Genomic DNA, 14813 nt, shown 5'->3' with positions numbered 1-14813 from the left:
TGTGTGTGTGTGTGTGTGTGTGTGTGTGTGTGTGTGTGTGTGTGTGTTGGGGAAGATAGTGTGTCATGATGGAGAAGATAGAAGGAATTAATAAATAATCCAGCTTTGGCACCAGCAGGATGGCCAAACAGAGCTTGCTGCTGAGACTGGAAGGAAGGGGGCAAGGCACAACCATTAAAAGAATGACAGGGCTTCCCTGGTGGCGCAGTGGTTGAGAGTCCGCCTGCCGATGCAGGGGACACGGGCTCGTGCCCCGGTCCGGGAAGATCCCTCATGCTGCAGAGCGGCTGGGCCCGTGAGCCATGGCCGCTGAGCCTGCGCGTCCGGAGCCTGTGCTCCGCAACGGGAGAGGCCACAACAGTGAGAGGCCCGCGTACTGCAAAAAAAAATAAAATAAAATAATGACACAACCATTAAGTACAGGATACGACAAAAACAGGTTAGAACCTACTAAGCCCAAGATGGCAGAAGACTCTACTTCTAGTAGACCTTGAGCCTCATTATATGCACGTTATAATACATTAGCGAGCTAAATGACGTATCCACCAGCGCCATGACGGTTCCAGGGCCAACCATAAAAGGCCAAAAGGTGGGTGGTGCCCCAATTCCTGGAAATCCCCGCCCCTTCTCCAAGATAGTTAGAATATTCCTCCCACTCATTAGCCTATGAAATTACTAAACCCATAAAAACTAACCACCCCACACCTCCCCTGCTCTCACATTCCCAGATGACCCCATGCCCTGGGGCTGTGGCTCCAGCCTTCTGCTCCCACCTTCTGCAATGGCCCACACCCTGTCTATGGAGTGTGTATCTCACTAAATAAACCTGCTTTCACTTTACTATGACTTGCTCTTGAATTCTTTCCTGCTGGTAGCCAAGGACCCTCACTTAGCAGCCCATCCCAGGGACTCACTCGAGACCTGGGACACAACCATCCCCTCGTGCCCCATTTTTTTTCTGCAACAGTGCTTTGAATGAGTTGTTCAGAAGAGGTCTTGGTGGAAGCTATGGATCTGAGAACCATCTGGATGCAGAAGATGACTGCAGCAATGGAGTACATGAGATCACCACGGAAAGAGCTTAGGGTTAGGAGAAAAGAACAGCAGCAAACACTGACGTTTTAGAGGATGATAGAGGTAGAAGAATTCACAAAGGAGATGAAGAAGGAGTGGTCTGAGAAGAAGGAGACCTAGGAGAGAGTGCAGTCATAGAAGCCAAAGAATATTGAGTTCTAAGAGGAGGCAAGAGAAGTAACCACGCTGAACATTACTGAGAGGTCCTGGACACAGGAGTTAGTTAACAGCGTGATTATTCTTTCTCCTTCTGTGTCTTTTAATCCGATAGATAAGAAATATTTCCTGAGCATCTACAGTATGGTTGTTATGGGCTGAATTGTGTCCCCCCAAAATGATATGTTAGAGCCCTAAACCCTAGTACCAGAATATGACTGTAGTTGGGGATAGGGACTTTATGGGGGTAACTAAGGTAAAACGAGGTCGTATATGTGGGTTCTAATCCAACAGGACTGATGTCCTTATAAGAAGAGGAGATTAAGACTCAGACAGGCACAGAGAGAAGACCGTGTGTAGACAAGGAGAAGATGGCCATCTACAAGCCAAAGAGAGAGGCCTCCAGAAGAAACCAACCCTGCCTACGCCTTCACCTCCAACATCTAACCTCCAGAACTGTAAGAAAATAGATTTCTGTTGTTCAAGCCACCCAGTCTGTAGCAGCTCTAGCAAACTAATACAGTGCTTTACATCGGGACTTGAAAAAGCAAACATCACGGGCTAAGTCTCTCAGAGAACTTAGAAGTCTTTTGGGAAGGGAAGAAGCACAGAGATTGGCAACTGGCCCTTCTAGCCAGTATGACTCAGATTTTGGTAATCAGGCTGGCAATAAACCCTTTTGGAGGTTAGAGAAGCAAGCCCTTGCTCTGGGTGGGGGACATCTGGGGGACGTTTAAAGGAGGAGGTGGGGGACTTCCCTGGTGGTCCAGTGGTTAAGGCTCCACACTCCCAACGCAGGGGGCGTGGGATGGATCCCTGGTCAGGGAAACTAAGATCCCACATGCCACACAGCACGGCCAAAAAAAAAGAAATAATAAAGGAGTAGGTGCGATTGAGCTCAGCCTCGAAGCATGTACAGGATTGGGGTTGGCAGGGCAGAAGGGAAGGCAAGCCCCCCTCGGGGGACAAGGCTAGCAAAGGGGTGGAGAGGAGAAAGTGGGAGGTGTTGAGGGAGATAGTCTGTCGTGCAGGCTGGCCGAAGATGCGGCTCCTCCGGTAGAACTGTGGAGGATGGGGCTATCCACAGACGCTGACAGCCACAGGTCCTCCCAAGATCTCTCCTCTCATTCACGCTAATAGAAGCTTTAGCTGAGCACCTGGCTCTCTGGCCAGACATGTCCTTTGCTGTTAGGTGTGGTCATGTGACTTGGTTCTGGCCAATAAAATGTGAGCGGAAGAAGTGATGCGGCCAACCTCCCAATTGTAAAATTGTCTAAAATAAGAAGTGCACCCTCCCCTTTCACCCTTCTTTCCTCATCCCTGGTTGGAAGTGGACATGTGCTGGTGGGCACTGGAACAGCTGTCTTAAACCATGAGATGTTGAAGATGGCAGGAACGAGATAGACAGAGCCTGGACGCAGACAACACGTGGCTGCTGTGTCAGGCCTGGACTGATCTCACTTAGACTGTAACTGGAGAGAGAAGCTCCTGTGTTGTTTAATCTACTGTTGTTTGTACCTTATAATAACAGACAGATGCCTAACTGATACATACAGGATGGGGCTAAATGTTGGTGGGACCTCTGGTTTGGACTGTATACAATGATAACTGCTAAAGTCTTTTGGGTGAGAGAATGGAGATTAGGGAAAGAAACAAATATTTGCTGAGTGCTTATCGTGTACTAGGCATTGTGTTAGGTTTAAGTATGTGTTACGTGTTAGAAGTATTTAATTCTCACGATGGCTCAGTAAGGTAGCTATTATCAGCCCTGTGTTAATGTCAGGGAAACTAAAGTTTCAAATAAGTTACGTCTCTTCATATGCTTCTCCATCCATCACATCACCAAGGGAATCTAGTTAGTAGGTAACAGAGTCAGGATTTGGATCTAGGTCAGTGTTTCTTAACTGGGGGCAGTTCTGTCCCCCAGAAGACACTTGGCAATGCCTGGAGAAACTTTTGGTTGTAGCAAGTTGGAGGTGGGGAGATAGGGGTGTGCTACTGGGTAATAGGAATGCACTAAATGTTCAACAATGCACAAGACAGCCCCCCACAATAAAGAATGATCGGGTCCCAAACGTCAATAGCGCTGAGACTGACAGCCCCTGAGGTCTGTTCTACAAAAATCCCATGTTCTTTCCATTACACCAAATTGGGTGGTGAAAGTTGAAGAGGGGGTTATGAAAAAAATGATATGGTAGGGTAAGAAAGTCATGAAAAAATTATTTTAGGAAGGTAAGCCTAGAGGGGTGGAAAGATGAGCTGGAGATGGGAAAAACTGAAACTAAGAGACTAATGGAAACCACTGACAAGGTCCAGGTGAGAGGCAGGAAGGACCTGGAGGGTTGGGCAGTGGGACCGATAAAGTGAAGAGAATTTAAGTGTCCATGGCAAGAGCTTGCTGACTGAGAGCATATAGCAGATGGGAGAGGCAGCGAGAAGTAAAGACAGGCTAGTCAATGAGGATTCCACCTCTCCTCTCCCCTCTCCCTGCCCCACCCCGTCCCCCCCCCCCCCCCCCGCCTCCCTCCCCTTCCTCCTCTGCCCATCTTTCCTTTCCCATCCTTCCCTTTTCCCTCTTTTCCCTGCAGCCCTTCCCCCATCTGCCTCTGGTACTCTCTTTCTTTCCTGCTAACCCCTTTCTGTAAAGGTCTGCTCTGTTTCCCCCTGACCCCCAGTTCTAGGCTGTGGGTCTCAGCTTCCACCTCCATCAAGTACAACTCGGAAAAATCTGTGTTTCCTCAGCTTTATCCCCCGTGACAGGAACCAGCAACAGTGACAGACTCTGACGTGTCTTTTCCATCTTGCTTCCTTCTCCATTTCCTGTTTGCAGGGTGGATTGAAACATTTGACCAGTGTCTAGGATTGTTATAAAGACAGACCCGTGGCTCCCGGAATAGCCCTAAGGGAATTTCTGACAGGTTAGAGGAGGAAGGAAATCCTCTGTCTCACTTTTGCTGTTTTTTCTGGACTGTTTTCCAAAGGACGCTAGCCCGTTGACAAGGTATCCCAAGGGCATTGGGGGGTGGCCTTCCTCCCTTTCCTAGGCCCCGGCCTGGCTTGGCAGCCTGCAGCCTGCTTCAGGGCCAGGGAACCAGCATTGCCAGGCGGGCCCTGAGCCCTGCTGGCAGAAATGTTAGTGTTTGGTCTCCATTTCTGCATCCCTGGCTCTCCTTTCCCCAAGACCCATTTTGAGGTCACTGGTGTCTCATGCCTTTGGAAACATTTGGTCAATAAGAGGGCTGTAGTGATAAACTGATTGCTTTCATGGCTTACAGCTAAAGTCAGCGACTGCCTGGCTCTGCCCGGGATCAACGACCTCGACAGAAGGGTCAGCACTGGTTCCCCAGCCCCTCTTCCCATCATGCTTCCCGGATGTGCGGTATCCATCTCACCGCTTGTCTCAGGCAAGCCTGCCTGCGTTCCTCGCCTCTAGGCCCCCTCTGCTCATCTACTCTCTTTCCAGGTCCTTAATTTCCTCTTCTTCTCACTCCCACCCCACAGCTTACCATCTGCCATGGGAGCCAGGTCTTGGGGAACAGGAAAGCAAATCCCAAATCTTTGGCCTTTGGCTCCAATCCCCTTTCTGCGCTCTTTCCCCTCCCTCTTTCAGGTATCTGCCTCCTCGTATGCTTCTCCATCCACCGCATCGCCACCTGTTTTGAGGAAAGAATTGGGTACCAGTCCTCTGTACCTTCGGTGGCCTCATTGCATGATGTTTTGGAAAATGCCTGCACTCTGGAGTTTAATAGCTTGGGTTGGAATCCAGGCTCTCTTCCTTACATGCCGCTCTGGGTAGATTAGCAAACGTTTAGACACCAGTTTCCTTAGTCCATAAATCGGGGCTTACAACAGTATAGAACTTGCGGAGCTGTAAGGATTAAATGAATAATACATGTAAACACTTTGGGTAGTGCCTGGCACTTGAGAAGTTCTAGAAAAATTAGGTGTTGTTATCTGTATAAATACGAATCAAAGTACCATAGCTCAACAAGAGTTCTTCTGTGTGTAGGAAAGGCTGCCTTCCAGCCATGACGAGCTGAATCACGAGACAAGATGGGGTGACCAGGCTATGGCGGGGGGGGCACAGATCAGTGTCTGCTGCCATCAGAGTGGCCAAGCCAACATTGGTGATGCCCAGGAAAGGCTGAGCCAAACCCCCAAATCAGCACCGTCGTCTTGAGACGTGGGGACTGCCATAGAGAAGGGGAGCTGAGGTAGGGAATGGAAGGTGGGTTCTGCACGGGCAGGGATGATGTCATTCCAGCACTCACTGGAGTATCAGGCCAGCAGTGGGCTGGGGAACAGAGAGTGTGTACCACTGCAGGGGGAGGGATGGCCAAAATGGAAAACACATATGCTTCCCTAGGAAGCTGCTGGAGACGGGCAGGCAGGAGGCACTGCGTAAGCAGGACTGATGTGCCAAAAAAGACCTTTTTTTCCTGTTATTTCTTTAAAATTTGTTTTTAATTTCTATATAATTTTTAAAGGTTACTTTCCATTTACAGTTATTACAAAATATTGGCTATATTCCCTGTGCTGCACAATACATCCCTGAGCCTATCCTACACCTAATAGTTTGTACCGCCCATAGCCCCACCCCTATATTGCAGTCCCCCGCCAACCACTAGTTTGTTCTCTATATTTGTGAGTCTGCTTCTTTTTTGTTATATTCACTAGTTTGTTGTATCTTTTAGATTCCACATATAAGTGATATCATACAGTATTTGTCTTTCTCTGTTTAAATTATTTCACTTAGCATAATGTTCTCTAAGTCCATCCATGTTGCTGCAAATGGCAAAATTTCATTCTTTTCTATGGCTGAGTAGTATTCCATTGTGTGTGCACCACATCTGCTTATTCATTCATCTGCTGATGGACACTTAGGTTGCTTCCATACCTTGGCAAGTGTAGATAATGCTGCTGTGAAATTGCAGTGCATGTATCTTTTCAAATTAGTGTTTCTCGTGTTTTTTTTTTTTTAAGATATACCCAGGAGTGGAATTGCCGGGTCATATGGTAGTTCTATTTTTAGGTTTTTGAGGAGCTTCCATACTGTAATAAAGACCATTTTAATTGTCACAACTCCCTCCGCTCCATTTCCTGTGCCCTTTCTCCCTTGTTCAGGTCCTCAATGCCATTCATGGGCTCTCCTTTCCCCTCCCAGGGGAGACCCCTTGGAAAAGCCCTGAGAGCAGCCATAGCTGAGGGTGAATGATAAGGTCTTCTGTGTGTCTTCTAAGTTTTCTCTATGGGAGGACTGGAAGGCCTTGACTTTTATTAAAGAAAGAATATCGTCACCCAGCAGGAGGGCAGATGTTGGAGGTCTAGGCTTCTTCCTACTGCTTCCCAAGCGAGGAGCAGCATGTGGCACGCACGGCTCCCGGAAGGCAGGGCTTGGGGGCACCGTCCATCCTGGAGCACCACTCACATCTGACCTCCGGCATCACCCCTCGGACCCTGGCCAGTCAGGGACTCTGGCTCAGGATCCCTTCCTCCCTGTTCTTGGTTCTCTTTTTGTGAAGGACTGGGGGTTGGTGGGAGGTGATTGTGGGAAGTCAGAGGAATCAGATTGAAACGCAGGACTGAGAGAGGCCGCTGCTCGGGACAGGAGGAGGAAGTTAGAGCAGAGGTGAGAGCAGGGCCTTAAGCTTTCACCTCCCCTCCCCTCCTGTCCTGCCTGACAGATGATGAACCGGGAGCCGGGCAAGGAGCTGTGATGCGCGGACAGATCCGGCTTTCCACTGGTTCATTAGGAAGAAAAATGATGGCGGCAGAGCTGCCAAGAACAAACTCTTCTGGACTGTTGCTTTCTGACACCTTCCACAGCATTTCCAAGCTAATGGAGGGGTCAGGGGTATCTGATGCTGGGAGCATCAGGAAAACCAGGTGCCCGCAAGGTGAACAGTCAGGGTGTGTGCCCAGCGGGGTGGCGACGCCTCATGTCCTGATATGGTCCTCGTGATCATCCTGGGCTCAGGAAGGAACCATCTCAGGGTCTGTACCTCCAGACGCCTAAAGAGCACAGTGGCATGGCTGGGTGGGGTTACCGCCCTGGTGACTCAGCAGGAAGAGAGTTCCAGGCAGTGCTTACTCGCTTTTGCAGGGATCCCGCCTCAGGAAAATCCGAGGCCAGAGTATAGTGGTTGGGTCTGTTTGCTTTTTCCACACCCTTCAGCAGCAGCCCTGCCCACCTCCCCCATTCATCAATATAATGGTTGTGTTTTTCCATCTTAAGAAAAATGCAGCGCAAAAGCATCTTTGAGCCAAGTCCCCTAGCCCCAGGGGTGATTTTCAAAATAGTGCCAGACACGAATCCTTTTATAACAGGATGTCAGGGAGGTCCAGGGGAAGGAGGCGCAGGGCAGTGCCACTTACCGTCTAAAAGGGAAACACTATTTTGAGGGAGGTGGTATTCACGTTTTTTTTCTTTATTGTCAAAAACACATAATATTAAATGTACCATCTTAGCCATTTTTAAAGCACAGTCCAGTAGTGTTAAGTATCTTTACATTGCTGTGCAACACATCTCTGTAACATTTTCATCTTGTGAAACTGAAACTCTATACCCACTAAACACGAATTCCCCCCTTCTGCCTCTCCCCAGCCCCTGGTAACACCTTTCTAGTTTCTACGTCTATGATTTGGATGCCTTTAGATCCTCCACAGGAGTGGAATCATACAGCATGTGTCCTCTTGTGACTGGCTCATTTCACTTGGCATCATGTCCTCGAGGTTCAAAGCACATTGATCTTTTAAGGACCCATATTTAGGCACGTGTGTTGGCTGCATGTCAGCCTGCCCAGCCTTCACCTCAAACTTAAGCCCTGTTGTACAGGAGTCCTGGAAGTTACTCTTGCCCGAATATCAAAGAAATCCCATTCCTCCTTCCCAAATCCCCACTATGGTTCCTTCCCCAGTATGAGTTCCAGGAGACTCTTGGAATGTGCGAATCTCTCTGCTTTAGCCAATTTTTTGTTCAAGCCCTCATTTATTTAATGAGGCCACTGGTGTGGTAGTGTGTGTGTGTGTGTGTGTGTGTGTGTGTGTGTGTGTGTGTGTGTGCGTGTGTTTTCCTTTCTAGCTCATTCCCAACTATTTCCTTGCATATACCACATACTATCTAAAGGGAACTTCTTGCTATTTTTTTTTTCAGACACACCCGACATGTTCCCCATCTTCTTGCCTTTGCTCATGCAGTGTCCTCTACGTGGGGGATCATTTTCTCTTTTCTCATTGCGTCCATCTCTTATCCATATGCTAAGTCCTACTCAAACGGCACCTCCTCCCTCAAAGTCCCCAACTATTTCCTTGTCCGGAGATGATCTCTCTTTCCTCTGACACCCTAAAACACTTTCTTTTAAAACTTTAGTGTGGCACTTATAATTATATCATCATCATCATCACTTGGTAGTATTTATTGAGAATCTATTTGTGTCATGACAATATTCTGTGCCTTACAGTTTCATCTGCTTTTCTATCTTGTTGAATAGTTATTTATGCACGTCTTTGTCCTTTCTAGGTTATAATAATTAAGCAAATGGGATTTGGCATCAAACTTGGATCCTAGTTCTGTTATTGGCTGTAGGACTTTGGGCAAATTAGTCTCTCTAATCTTCAGTTTTCTTGTTGGTAAAACCCAGATAATAGTAGTTCATATCAGGTAGTTGTATGGCATGAAATAATAATAATAGCTAGCATTTACTGAGTGCTTATTATGCGCTCGGCTGTTCTCTAAGCACCTTTTCTGTATTATCTTACTTAATAATTTAAATCCTTTATAACAACCCAATTTAGTAAGTTTACAGAAGAAGAATCTAAGATAAAGAAGGTTTAAGCCAGTAAGTGGAAGAGCCAGAATAAAAAGTTTGACTTTAGAATCCTTAGTCTTTTCTTTATTACTTTTATTTTTTATTGAAGTAGAGTTGATTTACAACATTGTGTTAGTTTCAGATATATAGAAAAGTGATTCAAAGATATATAAATATATATGTGTGTTTTATATATATATATATATATATTTATATATATATATATACACACACATTCTTTTTCAGATTCTTTTCCATTATAGGCTATTATAAGATTAGAATCCGTACTCTTTTTTCTCTCACTGCTGTGGCCTCTCCCGTTGCGGAGCACAGGCTCCGGATGCGCAGGCTCAGTGGCCATGGCTCACGGGCCCAGCCACTCTGCGGCATGTGTGATCTTCCAGACCGGGGAACGAACCTGTGTCCCCTGCATCGGCAGGTGGACTCTCAACCACTGCGCCACCAGGGAAGCCCGGAATCCTTACTCTTAATCCTTACCAACAACTGCCCCCCTAGGGTGGATAATGTCCAGCACAGGCTCGATAATATCTGTGTGATACTTAACCTGGCAGTGGCGGGAGGCAGCTGTTATTCTTATCCTCATTCTCATTGCTGAGGGCTGGGGTCTGTCCCATGCATCTTTGTGTCCCCACAGCACTTCATAGTAGTAATAACTAGTATTTGTTAAGCATTTTCCATGAATTTGCACTTGCCAGAAATTGTGGGAAGTCTCTAGCCCTAGCACAATTAACGAATGAGTGATTGAATAAATGGATAAATGAAAATAGGAGGCAAAAACCCTTGAACAACAGGCAAAGCCTGTCTGAAAAGAGGGGTCATCCCTGCCAGGTTGTTAGCAAGTCAAGAAGACGTGGCAGCCAAGGAGAGGCCTCCCAGGGATCTGACTTATGGCCAATATTCATCAGTGTTTTCATTAATGACTCAAAAGATGGAGTGCAGAGTATACTAATCAAATTGGAGAAGCCTGGGAGGCAGGATAGAAGCTGAGCACTTAGGAGGCAAGCACATGCTTGCAGACGGTACTTGACAAATTAGAGAAATAAAGAGAGTCAATAACCAGAGCTCCAGGAGCTGCAGACTTCAAGTGGCTCCGAGGGAGTGGCTACCTCTGATGGATCTGCCCCGAGAAGCCTTTGGCCCACTTCTCTTTGGGCTTCACCTGGCTTGACTGCGTATTTGGGGACAAGTCTGAATGCAGTTCTCTTCATGGGGGATTTGGGCTTGGAGGCCCCATGGACAAAGTCCCCTCTCCAGAGACTGTCCCCAAACTCCTTCCTGGGCTCTCCCCTCCTCACCCTAGCCATCTGCTTAGCTGGGTCTGATGGAGGGAAGGAAACGGTTCACCTGCTCCCCCCAAAGACCTGAGACTTGGTAAAAACATTAATTACCCCATGATGTCTCCTCCCTACCCACAATACGGTTCTGCTCTTTTCTACTTGCTACAGATTCTTATCATCTCATTTGAGGCTGCCCTGGAGGTTACTGTGACCTCAGTTTTCCTTAGGACAATGTATTGGGTGTTAAAGGAGGGACAAGGAGAGTGTGACCTGGCAGAGAATGCCCTCCAGCTGCCCTGCCAGCCTCTGGGAGAAGACACAGCCCGAGTGGTTTGGCAGTTATGGAAATGCATGGGCTTTGAAGGTCCAGCTTCATCCTTCTGGGGCTATGTGGAATTTGGTAAGTTACTTAACTTCTCTGAGTCACGCCCCTTTGGTTACAAATAATTGAAAGCCACTTGGTTTGTCTTAATCAGAATGGAGCGCCTAATTGAAAGAGTCTCAGAAAATCTGGGAGCCAGTGGAAGAGTCACCATGGACCGTGGCGTGGCCTCTTTCTTCCTCCTCTTTCTTCCCTGGAGTTGCAAAGTTCTCTGTGCACCTGAATTTCAGCACATCTGATTCTTTCTTCTTTCTGGCTTAGCCTTCATGGTACACATGACCACAGGCTGATGTTCCAGTCCCCCCGTCATGAAGGGCCTTACAGTAATGTCTCTATATCCACATCTACATTTCTGGGGAAAAAAACTGAACCTGCTGCTCTGGGGTCAAGTTTCCACCGTGGCCTGAGGAGTGTGGGGCATGCTTGGTACCAGCATGCCAGCAATGACCCACCTTTGTGGGTAGATAGCAGGTCCTCAAAGAAGAGAAAGAAGTGGAAAATCATTCAGTTGGGTGTTCAGTGCAGTCTTTAAGCTTTGGTTTTCTCATATGAGAATGGGAATGATATTACCTACCTCATGAGGATGAAATGAAATACTGTTCGAAAAGTGCTTATCATTGTGGCTGACATAGTAAGCGCTGCCCCTTGAACAACTGCTCTTATTCAAGTTGAGGTTCACTGGACTTGGCAGGAGAATCTCTGAGGCTGGATGGGCCTGGGTAGGACAGGAGGGTCAGGCTGAAGGGATGGGATTTGGGAATATGGGGAACATGTCTTTTTTTTTTTTTCCTAATAGATTTATTTATTTATTTTTGGCTGCATTGGGTCTTCGTTGCTACGTGCAGGCTTTCTCTAGTTGCGGTGAGCAGGGGCTACTCTTCGTTGCCGTGCACGGGCTTCTCATTGCGGTGGCTTCTCTTGTTGCGGAGCACAGGCTCTAGGCGCGTGGGCTTCAGTAGCTGTGGCTCGCGGGCTCTAGAGTGCAGGCTCAGTAGTTGTGGTGCACGGGCTTAGTTGCTCCGCAGTATGTGGGATCTTCCCGGAGCAGGGTTCAAACACGTGTCCCCTGCATTGGCAGGTGGATTCTTAACCACTGCGCCACCAGGGAAGTCCCTGGGGAGCGTGTCTTTATTCATCACCTACAGAGGGAGACAGAGTTGTAAACAGTTGGGGATGGGGATGCTCAAATGTCGCTATTTCAGGGGGCCTGACTCCTCATTCCCAGCTGAGGCGCAGGTCAGTGCTACCATGTCATGGGCACCCAAACCACACTTTCCTTCATTCAGCCACAGAATGTTTGGGCAGTGACCTGGAAAAGAACTAGTTTATTCTAGGAACAGACAGGTTGAATTTTTTTAAGTCTTCTCTAGCTATTCAGTGAAGTTGATCATCTAGTTATCGGTCTCCATTTTTCTGTCCCCCATTAGACACAAGTACTTCAAGGGCAGAGATCATGTGTCAGGCTCATTTTTGCATCCTTGATGATAAGCATACAATAGTGGGGGTAATCCACTGGCCTTTCAACAATTAACTGATGTTAATTGAATACCTACTGTGTGCTGGATATCATTCTGGTTGCTGGAGTTACAGCAGTGAACCCTCATGGTGTTTGTATTCTAGTGGGAGAGGAAGACAACAAATAAGATAAATAAGTAAAGTATGTAATGTGTCACTGGCAGGTGTGAAGGAGAAGAAATAAAACGGGAAAGAGATGTATGAAATGTCAGCTGGCTGGGGTGAGTGTTAACATTTTAAAGGGGGCTAGTCAGGGAGAGCCTCACTAAGAAGGTGTCTTTTGATTAAAGACCTTGAAAGAAGTGATAGAGCTAGTCATGTTATTGGGGTGAGGGGGTGGGTAGAGAATTCCGGACAGGGGAAACAGCCAGTGTAAAGGCCCTGAGGTGGGCACCAAGAAGGAGTCCCAGGGAGACCAGTGTTGCTGGAGAAGATGGAGAGCAGTAGGTGATGCAGTCAGAGACTCCAGATCCAGATCCTGTTGGATCCTGTCGTTCACAGTAAGTGGTTCGTAGTTCAGCTTCTACTCGGAGTGAGAGGGAAGCCGTGGAAGGGTTTGCACAGAGGAGTTACATGACTGGAATCAAGTTTTACAGAATCACTTTGTAATAGACTGGGGGAGTCAAGCACAGGAGTACTGGGTCCAATTGGTGTTGTTAAGGGGGCTAGAGATCATGTCTCAGACCAGAGTGGTACTAGTAGGAGTGGAAAGAGGTTGTCAGATTCTAGATATATTTTCAAAGTAGAAGTGATGGGATTTGCTCAGCTTAACTACTGCTGTGTTTTGCTAGCAGTGACGTAAATTCCAATTCCAGGCCCTCAAGTATAACTTGGCACATGGTCCTTCCTGCCAGCCAATCCTTCCCATGCACATCTCTGTCAAATATGCTCAGGGGTCACCCCCTTTCCATGGCAACCCAAGGTATAGAGAACTGCTAAGATCTCTAAGGTCACAGCCATGGCTCCTGTGCTTGGGAAACTCTGAAGCCAAGACTCCCACAGGAGGCATGAAGGATTTTTATTATGGTGGCAGCTCTCTTTCAGTTCAGGGACCTGACGGTGAAGCCCAAAATTCATTTCTTCCTTCCCTTCTTAGTTTTAAGGTACACATTGAGGGGTTCCAGGAGGGAGTTCCCAACCCAGGAAACAAGTTGCCAATCTAGAAGTACATGGAAGGTCCAGGGCCACTAAGAAGTATGGAGCTCGGGCTCCAAAAGAAATGGATTTGAGTCCCAGCCCTGTCACCACGGGCCTCCATCTGTTTATAAAGGGTTCAATTAGATGAGCTTCTTTTAAGTTCTAAAGGCCTGTGAAGTTTATGCAATAAAAGCATTTTGTTAACTGAGATATGTACTTCTCTGGCCATGACTCCTTCAGAGTCCTCATTCTTTTACGATTCGCCTCCTACAAATCAGGATAGCTAGGTGAATTACAGTTTTCCAAAATGGCCTGACGACAGAGAGGATGCCTTCAAGCTAGATCACCAGGCTAAGGCTTGGAGAGCTCATCGTCCTCCTGTCAGTGGGCCTCGCTTGGCAGCCTGAGTGGAAGATGCTCATCTTTGAGGCAAGAAGGAATAAGTCAGGAGAAAGGAGGGACGAGAGAAGGTGATGCCAGCAGGGTTTAGTTTTCTTGTTGCCAGGTGTCTTTATTCTCGTTTCTTGTGTGTTGTCTTTCAGAAAGCAAATGAAATTTTTCTGTCAGCCCCAGGGCTATAGGCATGACAAGGCATGAAGATGTGAAGTGGCCCATCGTTTCTTGGGTGTCACCAGGTCACCCTTCTCTAACTGGTTCTGTTTGGGGTCATCAGCCTGGTAGGAGGGTCTGTAGAGAAAGAATTTGAGCCCTCCTAGCTTTGGACAGGGGGGAATCTTTCTTTTGTGGCAACACAGAGCCTGCCATCTGTCTTGGAGCCAGCCTGGGAGCTATTCCTTCAAGCCAATGATGGGAAAGCCCAAATTCTCCCTCTGATCTTTCTGAACTGGTCGCCATCACCCTTAAGACTATGTTTCCTAAATGACGCTTGAACGAGTGACACTGGTTTGCCGGTGACTGTTTATGGGGTTATCGGAGGAGGAGTCACATGCCATATAGTTGGTTTTTCCCGACTGAGACTCAGTGACCAAAGTGGTCAGAATTAGAAGTTTTTGCTTGGAGGGGGAAAAGCTGTAATGCTTAGGCAACAGTGACATGGGTGAGGGCTTCCCTGGTGACACAGTGGTTAAGAATCCGCCTGTCAATGCAGGGGACACGAGTTCGAGCCCTGGTCCAGGAAGATCCCACATGCCGCGGAGCAACTAAGCCCGTGCGCCACAACTCCTGAGCCCATGTGCCACAACTACTGAAGCCCACACGCCTAGAGCCTGAGCTCCGCAACAAGAGAAGCCACTGCCATGAGAAGCCCGCGCACTGCAATGAAGTGTAGCCCCCGCTCTCTGCAACTAGAGAAAGCCCGCGTGCAGCAACAAAGACCCAGTGCAGCCAAAAATAATAAAATAAAAAACCCAAAAAACAGTGACGTGGGTGAAATTCAACACGAGAGCAGTAGAGGCTGAGGGAAGGCTGCATTTCCATTAGGGC

The 14813-nt window shown here is 47.7% G+C and overlaps 1 long non-coding RNA gene across 1 annotated transcript in view; it reads left to right on the top strand.

The window, feature by feature from the left end:
- The window catches only part of LOC113622930 (uncharacterized), a 17285-nt gene extending 5743 nt beyond the window's left edge, over window positions 1-11542 (top strand). Inside the window, exons 2-3 of the long non-coding RNA XR_003433721.1 lie at window positions 1525-1688; window positions 10505-11542. This is a non-coding gene — a long non-coding RNA (uncharacterized LOC113622930). The remainder of the gene's footprint in view (window positions 1-1524; window positions 1689-10504) is intronic.
- The last annotated feature ends 3271 nt before the right edge of the window (window positions 11543-14813 follow it).

This window comes from Aethalodelphis obliquidens, unplaced genomic scaffold, assembly GCF_003676395.1.
Source record: "Aethalodelphis obliquidens isolate GAN/ISIS:26980383/991018 unplaced genomic scaffold, ASM367639v1 scaffold10, whole genome shotgun sequence".
Classification (NCBI taxonomy): Eukaryota; Metazoa; Chordata; class Mammalia; order Artiodactyla; family Delphinidae; genus Aethalodelphis; species Aethalodelphis obliquidens.
Note: the sequence above shows the minus strand (reverse complement) of the source record. Positions and strands in the feature narration are given on the sequence as shown.